Raw genomic sequence first — 12,153 nt, forward strand, 5'->3', positions numbered from 1 at the left:
CTCTTCTCCTTCTCCCACTTCCCTTCCATACCTCCATAACCCACTAAATTAATATTCAACCTCATTCTGCATGGCATGCCTATCTGTCTGTCTCTCACTCCCTGCTGCCACGTGGCTCACGGTCAGGGACCAGCCAGCTTTGGAAACCTGCAGCATGGTCTTGTGTACATCCTTGCCAGGACTTGCTGCCTGCTACCACTTGGGGGTCCGCAGCATTTTATTTTTTACCATTTCAGAGACCCTTTGAGGGCAGACATGAAGTTGGTTGCTTCCTATGCTTTTAACCTGTATTTGTTAATGGGGTGAAAACAAAGGCTGGGGATCCAACAGGAGCTCCAAACCGCAAGGCTGTCTCCCACTAGATAGGATGCTGGGCAGATGGCGTGTAGAGTAAGACACTGTCAACACATGGATACCTGGGGCTTGGCTGTGGTGGCTTTGCCCCTTTCCTGAGGCATTACTGACTGGCACTCCACTGCAGAAGCTTCTGGGGCTGCAGTCACAAAGCTGAAGACACTTCTTCTCCCCAGCACCAATTGGGGTTTCATCCCTTGAGGAAAGAGAGCAAACCAGTGGGCAACACCTGTGCATGGGAATAATGGACAACTGGAGAAGTTAGCACAGTGCTGCCCTGTAGCATGGGCATGCTGTGCTGCCTCTCCTTGGTGTCTATAGTTTTGTCACAGATCCAGCAGGCCCAGTGTAACTGTCACACAAGGAAAGAGCGGCTCACTTCTGTGGCTTTAGCACTTTGGTTTCAAGCTTGCAGGCATACAACTCCCATCAGGCGCTTACAGAGGCCGGGTTGTCTTCCTGCTCAGGTGAAAGGAGCTGCCACTCAAACTCTGTGCTGGGCTCTGGGACCCCCCCCCCCCATATCCCACTTCCGGCCTCACTGACCGTCCTTCGGCCCCTGAGACCATGTTTGGTGGAGGAACACTGGGATTCAGCCATCTACAAGAACTACACACTACTGTTACCCTTCGGCTTTATCTCCAGAGAAACTCAGGTCAAGCTGTGGCTCGTCTGCATGTCAAGAGCTTGGTCCCCCCTTCTTCCTCTCCTTCCTCTTTCTCCTCCTCTCCCTCTTCCCTCTTTTTTCCCTCCCCCTCTATCTTCCTCTACATGGAAAAGAAAGGAGCCTGTATCCCAAGGCTGGTTCTGGGGCTGCCGTTCCAGTAAGGGCCTCTCGTGCTGTTCCATTATAGTTAAGGGCTTTAGTCTGATCCTTTGGTGCTGGATTCTACTTTTTTGTGAAAATGCATTCAACTCTTTTTATTCATTTAAATCTGTAGCTTTTTTTCTAGCTTTGGTGTGTGCCGATGGCATGAGGAGGACTTGTATGTATGTATGTGTGTATGTATGTGTGTGTGTGTGTGTTAATTTCATTAAGGTTGTACAAAGACCAAAAAACCTGGGTAGTTTTATCCGATTTTCGTGAGCTTGGTTCTTGATGTAACAACCAGGACACTACCAGCAGAGGGCAGGCGAGGACATTATGTAGAGGGAAAGAGGTGGCTAAGCCCCAAAGCAATCAACCAGCCTAAATGTGAAGATAAAAGAGGAAGCAGGTGCGAGGGTCTCCTTTAAACGATGAAGTAATTCCGGAGGTAGCGCTGTCTAGCCCTCACTTTGCTCGCCTTTCGATGGCCATAAAAGGGGGCGTCAACAAGAAGAAAACCTTGGAACCAGCATACCTCACTGCAGGCTCAAAGGCCTGCAGCACTCTGGAGGTCAGGGGACTGTGGAAAAGAGCTCCTAATGTCTGTCCATTGTGTGGACCCCACAGTGCGTGCTGGAGGGGAAGTCTACTTGCTACTCTCAGCAAAGGGGTCATTTCTTATAACTCCTGAGTAATGGTATCAAATATTTTAATACCAAAGTCGGCGGGAGAAGAGCTTCAGAACAAAAGGGCAGGTGATTTTAAAGAGGCATGGGGGAAAATAAACCACCAAATTGAACAATCTTTGGCAGCAGTGACACTGAACAAAGGTATTTTTAAACAGTAATAAAGACAGCCCAATTGTTGTCGCCTGCCTCTTGGTTTCTTTAGTGAAAGAATGGCCAGGTCACAGAAGCAGACAGTGAGCTGAAAGGCAGGCATGCAAACATTCTTCTGAATACTCCTTCATCTCTTGTCTGCAGAAACTTGATGGGGGTAGACAGATGGGACAGGAAGGGTACTCAGATTTGGCAATGAGGAGAAGTGTCCCACACTGGAATTTGGGACATGTTCAGTCCAACTTAGAGGAGCAGCCGAGTCTCAGCCACCTACACCAAGCCTGCACCGCAGCTGCCCCGCCTGCCATGCCAGAGCACAGATGTGTTCCAAGGCCGAGCTGGTGTGACTGGTTCAGGCCTTGGAAGAGGGGTACGGAAGATGTTTGTGCCACATCTTGCCACCAGCAGCCTGCTGACAATGGAGTTTAAGGTGACACACGTCCTCCGAGCAGCACGAATATGCTAAACTAGAAGAGAGTAGGGAGGAGTGATGGGACATAGGATGTGCTGTGCCCTTTGATGGATGGCTTGTGTCTAGTTTCTCCAGAGGAGCTTCCAGGCACCCTTTGTCCTCTGCCGACAGCCGGCAACCCTGTTGGGTTGGTAGGAAGGGTGAAGGGCATTGTTCGGGGATGAAGGCAGAGAGTCCTTGGAGATGTCTCAAATGCCTGCCTGGCACATGCATTCTCAGTAGCATCTGCTGCTACGGTTGAAAGGGCAAGAGTAGCTTCTCTGTGTGAGCAGGCGCAGAGCCTCCTCCAGGGTAGGGCACTGCATAGGGAAAGCCTGGGATATGAGTGACCGGGGTGTTACAGCAGAGCTTGGCCCTTCTGAAGCAGAGTGCAGGGAAAGGTAGATTCTGGACTTTTCTAAATTTATGCACAGCTGTTTTGAGTCAGACTTTGGGACATCATGGGCCAGGCTAGTCTATGGGATAGCACAGGTACATGTAATCAGTTATGGAGACAGCAGTCTGGTTAAAACAGTTCTGAGTACGAACAATTATTTGATCTTGGCAGCTCCTTCAAAATCATCCTGCTTTCCCTCCTGTGAACTAAGAGTGGACCATCGCCACCGTCTTACGTTTCCTCCTGTGAACTAAGAGTGGACCATCGCCACCGTCTTACGTTTCCTCCTGTGAACTAAGAGTGGACCATCGCCACCGTCTTACGTTTCCTACAGTGAACTAAGAGTGGACCATCGCCACCATCTTACGTTTCCTCCTGTGAACTAAGAGTGGACCATCGCCACCATCTTACGTTTCCTCCTGTGAACTAAGAGTGGACCATCGCCACCATCTTACGTTTCCTCCTGTGAACTAAGAGTGGACCATCGCCACCGTCTTACATTTCCTACAGTGAACTAAGAGTGGACCATGGCCACCATCTTACGTTTCCTCCTGTGAACTAAGAGTGGACCATGGCTACCGTCCTGCTCATGTTTTGCCACTCTGACAAAATGTCTAACACAAGCAATTTTAAAAACAAACACTATTTGTAAGGATGAGATACAGAGCCCCGGGAATGTGCTCCCAGTAACCTGTTTCCTCCAGCCAGGTCCCACCTCTTCACGAGCTCCCCAAATAAGGCCACCAGCTAGGAGCAAGTGTTCAACTTCCCAGCCTTTGTAGGGTTGGTGGCAGTTCATGTCCAAGCTATAACCATTCATTGTGAGAGGCTGGACACATGGCTCAGAGGTTAGGAGACCTGGGCTTTTGTGGAGGACAGGATTTAATTTCCAGCACCCACATGGTGGCTCACATTCATCTGTAATTCCAGCTCAAGGGGACCTGATGCCTTCTGCTGACCTCTGCGGACACCAGGAATGCCTATACATGAAAGGGAAGATCCATACAAATGACATAGGCAAATCTAAACCAAACCCAATTCCTTTTGCAAGAAGCATTTCCAAGTACAAAGTTTGCAGTCCAGCTCATCACCCCCACCCAAGCCTAGAACAAGGCCAGCTCACCTTTTCTGGTCCTCAGTAATGTCCTCGGCTGTGTGCTGTGCTCGCTGGTGCTGGACACCACACTCAGTGCGCCAGCCTCCCCCCACACTCACTGTAAGACATAGGGCAACGGGACGCTTGAGGTTTCTGTTCTCTATACTGAGAACCCTTGTCGGAGTACCTGTCATGCACGGAGGAAAGGATATACTGCTACAGTACTTTCCTGATCAGAAAATATGCTTCTCCACTCTCTCCTTAGGAGACAGGTTTGTTTAGGTTGGGGATCATTTTGTGACTGTCTGGAATAAATCAACCCCTCAAGCTACTGCAAGAGAAGCGAGTGAGATCTGGTAGGGAAACAGCTTTATAAGCTGGTAAACCCAGGCACCCCAGGGGGCAGCAGAATCATTTCCTTCACACACAGACTCAGGGGGAGCACTCTAAGCTCCTCTGCATCATCTCTCAAGGTACCCCTTTTTCTGGAGACCCAAAGAATGAACTGTTGTGGGTACCTCTCATCTCGTTTCCCACTTTGCCATTCAGAGGCATGGACCAAGGACTCTGTGGTTGTAAAGTAGCCCCTTACTGCTTTAGAAAGTGTTTGGTAGTTCTCCTAATTTACAGAAACTTCTCAACCTCTCCAGAGAGTCTACAAAACTCAGTCTTGTTTTGTCTTATTTGGGAAATTAGAAATTCCTTCCTTCCGTGGGTCTGCACAGAACTGCAGAGGAGAGTATTAATTGGCACGTCAGGAATGCTTTTCCTGTACAAAGCTCCTTCCCAGGTGGGAAAGGGAAGGAACCGTGAGATACAGGGAAGAGCCTGCTAGGAGGCTAACCTGCCAACAACCTGTGTTTGCTGGAAGCTGCTTCATCTCCACGGGTGAGTAAGCAGGGCCTCTGTGCCCCATGGAGACTAAAGGGCCACTGTTGACTCCAGTGTCCTGTCTTTTTAAGAACAGCCAATGGTGGTCTCCAGTCTTCTCTCTGTGTTAATCCCTGTGGTTTTCTCTCTTCTGTGCTTGTCGGGGTAAGTGCAGGAATTTGGGGAAATGTGTACTTTGCAGCTTTATTAGTAACTCAAAGCGGATTTGTCCTTAAGGAATGAGTGGGTTTCAATTTGCAATTTGTTTGTAAGCAAACAGAGTTTCCTCTCTTAACGCCTTGCCCTGGATGCCATGTGTCAGATCTAACACCTCACCTTTAAAGTGAGCCCAAGAGTAAAGACACCTGCCACTGGGACTGCTGGGAGACAGCCACACCCAGCATCAGGACCTGATGGCCACCTTTGCCCTTTGTGAATGGAATTGGCTGTAATGAAGATGACAAATTCAAAGTTTGTGGTGGTCACACTTGCTAACCAAAGGCTCCAGGAAGTGGCAGGACTGAAAAAAAAAGTGAAATACACTGTCAGTCTGAGCTAGGAGGGTGTAAATGAAGTGAGATAAAGAATTAGCTTTCCCATCATTAGGTAACAATGCTATGGCTCAATCACAGGGAGAAAGAAATGGCCTTTGCCTCAGAACACCCTAGTAGCCTGTGGCTGGGGTCTGTCTTTTTTAATCATGTGGGTGCTGTGTTCTTAAACTGCCCTATCCAGCCAACAAATGGGATCACTGGCTATCCACACTCTCAGCCTGACTTCCCATGGCCAGGGATCTGCTGAGCACTTTACTAGAACAATAGGGAGCACGGCCTAGAGGAAGGCCTACAGCTGAGGCCAGAGGCATGCTCCACTTATGGTGAGAACCAGATACATTAGCCAGCTGGAGAAGGGCAGGCGACACCCTGTAGATTACTCCAGGCACAAACATTCTAGAGAGGGTTAATGCAGTGGCTTCTAAAAATGATCAGTTTTAAAACCACCACCTCTGGGCTTCACTTAGGAGCCATCAAAGACTTGACAGGATCCCTTGTTAAGGGGAAAAAGAAGGGATGGCATGAAATTAATACGTAAGGACAGAAATCCCTCTGGAATGGGCCTCAAGAGAATCTTCTAGAAGGCAAAGAATGAAAGCAACTACACAACTCCTACTGGTCTTTTCTTAGCTTTGAACAAAAGCCATGTCTTTTGGAAGCATTTGAAACCGCAAATTCTCCCATTCAGATTTAATACACAACTTTGAGACTTAGATAACTGTTTAAGGAGTCCGTCTTACTGCAGAAAAGGAGTGAGACATTTAAACTGTATGCAATGAAAAGGATAGATAGATACTTGCATGCAAGTAGCATCTCCTGAAGAATTCAAATGGTCTAAACAAAATGGCAAACATTTATCTATACAATTCACAGTATAAAGAAAGCAGTTCATCTGACCAAAGGCATGGGTACGTCCCAAGACATGTACTTGTATGCTAGGGTGCTGTGGATGGCATCCGACATTCGGTTTAGTTCTGGGCAGCTACACATTTGCAGCAATGATAGATGCATAGCAAAAGATATGGGGAAGATAACTCTAGGATGTTTGTAGGAAGTCAGCTTTGCCTTCCAGTTCTCCAGCCCAGATTCCGATTAGTATTATTTCACAGCTAACATTCACTTTCAAACCACATTTGCTAGAAAACCAACCAAGAGCAGGCCACCATCACTCCACCTTTCAGTAATAAGCAATGCACAGGCTACCGTGTCCTTTCTTAAGCAGCAAGACTGTAGATGTCTCCTATTGCCTATCTTTGGATACTCAGCATCTTTTACAGCAACATTCTCCAGACCCAGCTACCCTCAGGGTCCCAGCACTCATAGAGCATCAGATACAGCATCTGGACAATTTGAGTAAATCGTGGTGGCGCAGCATGGGGTGAGAGTAGATTACTGAGATTGTGACTGAACTGACACTTACCATTGGTTGAGCTGGTTCCTGGAGCAGAATGCTCTAAAAAGAACAGGGACCAGGCTGTGACGAGCACCCTCCAGCACATCAGGCAGCCTGCTCCCATGGGGTCTTCTGCTCAGCAGAAAGATCACAACTGCCTCTGCTGGGTGAGTGCAGAAAGTCCCCAGAAGGGTCCTGATCCCGCCAGGCCTGGCCCGCCCTCCCTAGGAGCTTGAGCAGTGAACTTGCCCTGCTCTCATTAGCATATGAAGGGCAATGAACCAATGACAGGTTCCCCCTGTGAAACGTCCTGCACAGAGGAGCGCTGGGCAGCTAGGAGGCTCTTTCCTCAAAGGATGCCCTGAAAGGACAGAGATCAACAGTGGCTTGCTAAAGGACACAGAGCTTAAAGTACTTTAAAGTACATGACTTTGTGAAAAACAGCAGGGTGACCTGTCATCTGTAAAGCCAGGACAGTGCTCACATTTAACGTCATCTTTAAGTGACAGGAAAACGGTTTTGCTACATCTGATACCAATTGTGGGAACTTTAGGGATGGAGCTGTAGTTAGGTGACAGAGCATGTGTGAAGCCTTGGGCTCAGTTCCCCACTAGAGAGAGGGGAGTTGATGAAGGAAAGGAGAGAAGAGAGATGAGGTTATTGGCCACATAACTGCAATACAAATGTTGTCTATGTCTGTTATAATCTTCCATGATTATCATTTACTTCAAAGTAAAAATATCTAGAACAAGGGCCTTTGCTCCTTTGACCACTGGGTATTTGGGCAAACACCATCCCCTAACTGTTCCTTGTGTGCACAACATCAGTAAGCATAGTAGAGATGATGACGATGCTGTAGGTTTTGAAGACCACTGTGATTTCTTTCTCTTAATAGCTTTTGTGAGAACAGGGAATCAACATGACCACATTTTTTAAAATCTAACCTGTTTCAACACTCTTTAAAAGAAAATCACAAATACATATAATATTTTCTCTGAGGAAATTTATTGATTCAATTTTTTTTAAAGATTTATTTATTTATTTATTACATACACAGTTTTCTCCCTGAATGTATGCCACCGGATTTCATTATAGATGGTTGTGAGCCACCATGTGGTTGCAGGGAATTAAACTCAGGACCTCTGGAAGAGCAGCCTGCACTCTTAAACTTCTGGGCCATCTCTCCAGCCCCCTCAAAATTTAAAGAACGTAATTTTTTTTCTAGCTTATAATTACATCTTCTCTTCTCTTCCCCTTCATTTTTCCCACCCCTCCCACTTTGGTCTCATTCAAATTAATGCCACCCTCCTTTTCTGGGTGTTGGGGGGAGGCAGGGTTTCTCTCTGTTGTCCTGGCTGCCCTGGAAGTCAATGGGTAGGCAAGGCTGCCCTCAAATTCAGAGATCCATCTGTTTCTGCCTCCTGAATACTGGGATTAAAGGCATGAATCACTACTGCCTGGCTGACTCTTTTTCTTTAATTGCTGTCTCTCTGACACACACACACACACACACACACACACACACACACACACACAACTTCAATATATAAATACAACCTGAATAGTCCTTACAACGTTACTTGTATGTATATGTTTTCAGGGCTGATCATTTGGCACTGGATAACTAATTGGCATACTTGTCCCTGGGGAAGACTCTGGCTCCCACACTAAGACTTGTTTCTGTTTCTTAGTTGCCTTTAGTTCTTTGTCAAGGTTGAGGCCTCCTGTACTTTCTCCCATCCATGTTAGCACGACTCTTAGTGTAGACCTTGTTTAGGTCATACACAGAAGCCATGCTGTCAAGACTTCATGGGTGCAGCTTCTCTGCCATTTCTAGGAGATACAACCTCATAATCTAATGTTTTGTTCCTCTGCTTCCTACAATCTTCCTGTCCCCTCTTCCACTATGTTCCCTAAACCTTAGGTGCAGGAGTTCTGATGTCGAGTAGGTTCTAGAACTCTGCATTTTGATAACTTGTGGTTTTCCATAATGGTGTCTGTCTACTGCACAAAGAACTTTCCTTGTTGAAGGGTGAGGAAAACATTTATTTGTGGGCAAGGATAAGTATTCAGAGTGTGGCTCAGAACTGTGTGGGTTTAATAAGTGGAGGTTGTAGGCTCTCTTCTATGATCCGTGATTCCACTATCTCTGGGTACTTGGCTAGGTTTCCAGTACAGGTGTGATCTCACTTTTGTTGAGTGGTCTTAAGTCCAATTAGAGACCTGTTGGCTACTGACAAGGTATGCGCGCTACTACTGCACTGTAGTAAGAGGCCACTTGTTCATTTCCTTGCTGCCCAGACTCCCGAAATAACCACACAGAAACTGTATTACTTAAATCACTGCTTGGCCAGTATATTGCCAGTTAGCTCTTTTATCTTTGGTTAACCCATTTCTATTATTTTATATTTTATCATGAGGCTTGTAGCCTACCGGCAAGGGTCTAACTGGTGGCTTGCATCTTTTTCCTCTGGTGGTTCCATGGCATCTTTCTCCCAGCATTCAGTTTAGTTTTCCCCACCTAGCCATACTCTGTCCTATCACAGGCCAATGTAGATTCTCTATTCATTAACCAAAAAAACAACACATATACAGAAGGACTTCCTACATCACTGTGCCCTTAGGGTCTTAGTAGAATAAGTATATTTTAATTGATTAGTGTACAGTCATTGTATTGGCTTCTTGTGCCTACCTATAGCCTTGTTTCCACTCCTTTTTTTTTCTAGAATGTTTTGCTCTGTGAAATAGACAATGACACATATGCATGTGCCATATTGAAGTATGAACCACATCATTAGAGACACTGTGCTACCTTTTTATTTTTCTTTTATTTATTTATTAAAGATTTCTGTCTCTTCCCTGCCACCGCCTCCCATTTCCCTCCCCCTCCCCCAATCAAGTCCCCCTCCGTCATCATCGTCATTGTCAGCCCAAAGAGCAATCAGGGTTCCCTGCCCTGTGGGAAGTTCAAGGACCACCCACCTCCATCCAGGTCTAGTAAGGTGAGCATCCAAACTGCCTAGGCTCCTACAAAGCCAGTACGTGCAGTAGTAGGATCAAAAACCCATTGCCATTGTTCGCGGGTTCTCAGTAGTCCTCATTGTCCACTATGTTCAGCGAGTCCGGTTTTATCCCAGGCTTTTTCAGATCCAGGCCAGCTGGCCTTGGTGAGTTCCCAATAGAATATCCCCATTGTCTCAGTGTGTGGGTGCACCCCTCGCGGTCCTGAGTTCCTTGCTCATGCTCTCTCTCCTTCTGCTCCTGATTTGGACCTTGAGATTTCTGTCCGGTGCTCCAATGTAGGTCTCTGTCTCTGTCTCCTTTCATCGCCTAATGAAGGTTAATATTCAGGAGGTTGCCTATATGCTTTTCTTTGGGTTCTCCTTATTTAGCTTCTCTAGGATCACTAATTATAGGCTCAATGTCCTTTGTTTATGGCTAGAAACTAAATATGAGTGAGTACATCCCATGTTCCTCTTTTTGGGTCTGGCTTACCTCACTCAGGATAGTGTTTTCTATTTCCATCCATTTGCATGCAAAATTCAAGAAGTCCTTGTGTTTTACTGCTGAGTAGTACTCTAATACGTATATATTCCATACTTTCTTCATCCATTCTTCCATTGAAGGGCATCTAGGTTGTTTCCAGGTTCTGGCTATTACAAACAATGCTGCTATGAACATATTAGAGCATATACTTTTGTTGTATGATAAGGCCTCCTTTTTAAATCTAGAACACACACACACACACACACACACACACACACACACACACACACACACAAAATTATGGACCTACAGTGCAAAGGCAGATTCAGAAACCCGGTGTCCAGTGTATGGCTTCTCTTTTCCCCAGATCTGGGGTAAAGCGGTTGTTCCTTCTCCTGGGTACTTACAGCTTGTTCAGTCAGCAAGGAGGTCCATCGGGTACATAGGAGGAATAAACATTCAAGCCATGCTGAGCATCGCATTCTTGATTTGAAAATGCAACATGCTCCAGGAACTGGTGAAGCCCCAGTGTGAACGTGGAGTGGGACCTTAGGAAAGAGGCAATGGTCCTGTGCTATCCACCTACAAGAAGGGTTCCTTATACCCTCTGCCTCTTTGGTAGCAACCCACAAGGGAAAAGAACAGATTAAAGTACAGAAATCCTGGGCAGAAACTCAACTCATTCTGATTCTTACTTCTCTCTGGCCACCTGCATGTTTTTCCCTTCAGGCAGGGAACATCACAGGACAAGCTATATAGGATGCTGTCTCTGGAAGGAAGATGATGACAGATAAATGAACATGTGTATGGTGAAAGGGCTTAGGGTGTTCACACATGGAGCCTCTGAAACCTTAAGCTTATAATAATGCTGGATTAGAAACAGGCTACCTGGGTGGAGGGCCCTATGGTAACCGAGTGGTGTCACGTGTACCCGACACACTGACCGAAGCTCTGAACTGACTGCATAGTAGCAGATGTCACTGGAGTCCTTTGCCTATACTACACCCATAGGCAAAGCACCTACGCACCCTGTGCTGTTGGGAACTCGTGGCCATCAGTCCCTTGGAAACAAGGCCAATTTCTAGGTTTCGTTGGGTTGTAAAACCTCCAAGTGGTGCCGTATGCCTTCTAATTGAGAAATCCACCAGAGGGCTGCATTTTCTTTAGCTCCACCCACCCACTGGTGGCCCATTCGTGGCCACTGATTATCCAAGACTGGGTGCTGGGAAGAGGCAGGTCTCACCGCAGGGTGCTAGAGTGTAGAGTCCAGCATCGTTTGGAGCGCTGCTGGTAACAGCACTGCTCTGTGAAACGGACAGTGGACGCACAGGCACGTGCCATTTCTCTTTGTCCCCTCCCTGTGCTTCTCACTGATTGCCCAGTTGTTTGTGAGGACTCCTGGCTTAGCTGCTCTCTCCCAGAATGCTCCGACTAAGAAACATTAATAATGTGTTCAGGTTCCTCTGCAGACAGTGTTAGGCACTGTACCTCAGTTATGACCCAGGTTAGAGCTCGGATGCCCCCACGAGTCCACATGTAGACTTGATCTCCAGTTGCCTGGACATGGAGGGACCTGCAGGATGTGGGGCCTGGTGGAAGGAGGCTAATTACTGGGAGTGTGCCCTTGAAAGGGATATCTGCCTCAACCTACTCTCTGCTTTTTGTCTAGTAGAAAGTAAATTACATTTATTTGTATATGTGTGTCTTTGTGCACATGCATGCATACCATTGCATACATACATATGGAGATAAGAGGAGAACTTACTGAGAAGCTGGTTTTCCCCTTCCACAGTGTGTGTCATGGGTTCAAACTCAAGACAGTCAGGCTTGGCAGCAAGCACCCTTAACCACTGAGCCATCTTATCAGCCCCAACCTTTCTTCTTTAGAAGCTGATTATCTCTGAT

The sequence above is a fragment of the Microtus pennsylvanicus genome, chromosome 12, assembly GCF_037038515.1.
Source record: "Microtus pennsylvanicus isolate mMicPen1 chromosome 12, mMicPen1.hap1, whole genome shotgun sequence".
Lineage (NCBI taxonomy): Eukaryota > Metazoa > Chordata > Mammalia > Rodentia > Cricetidae > Microtus > Microtus pennsylvanicus.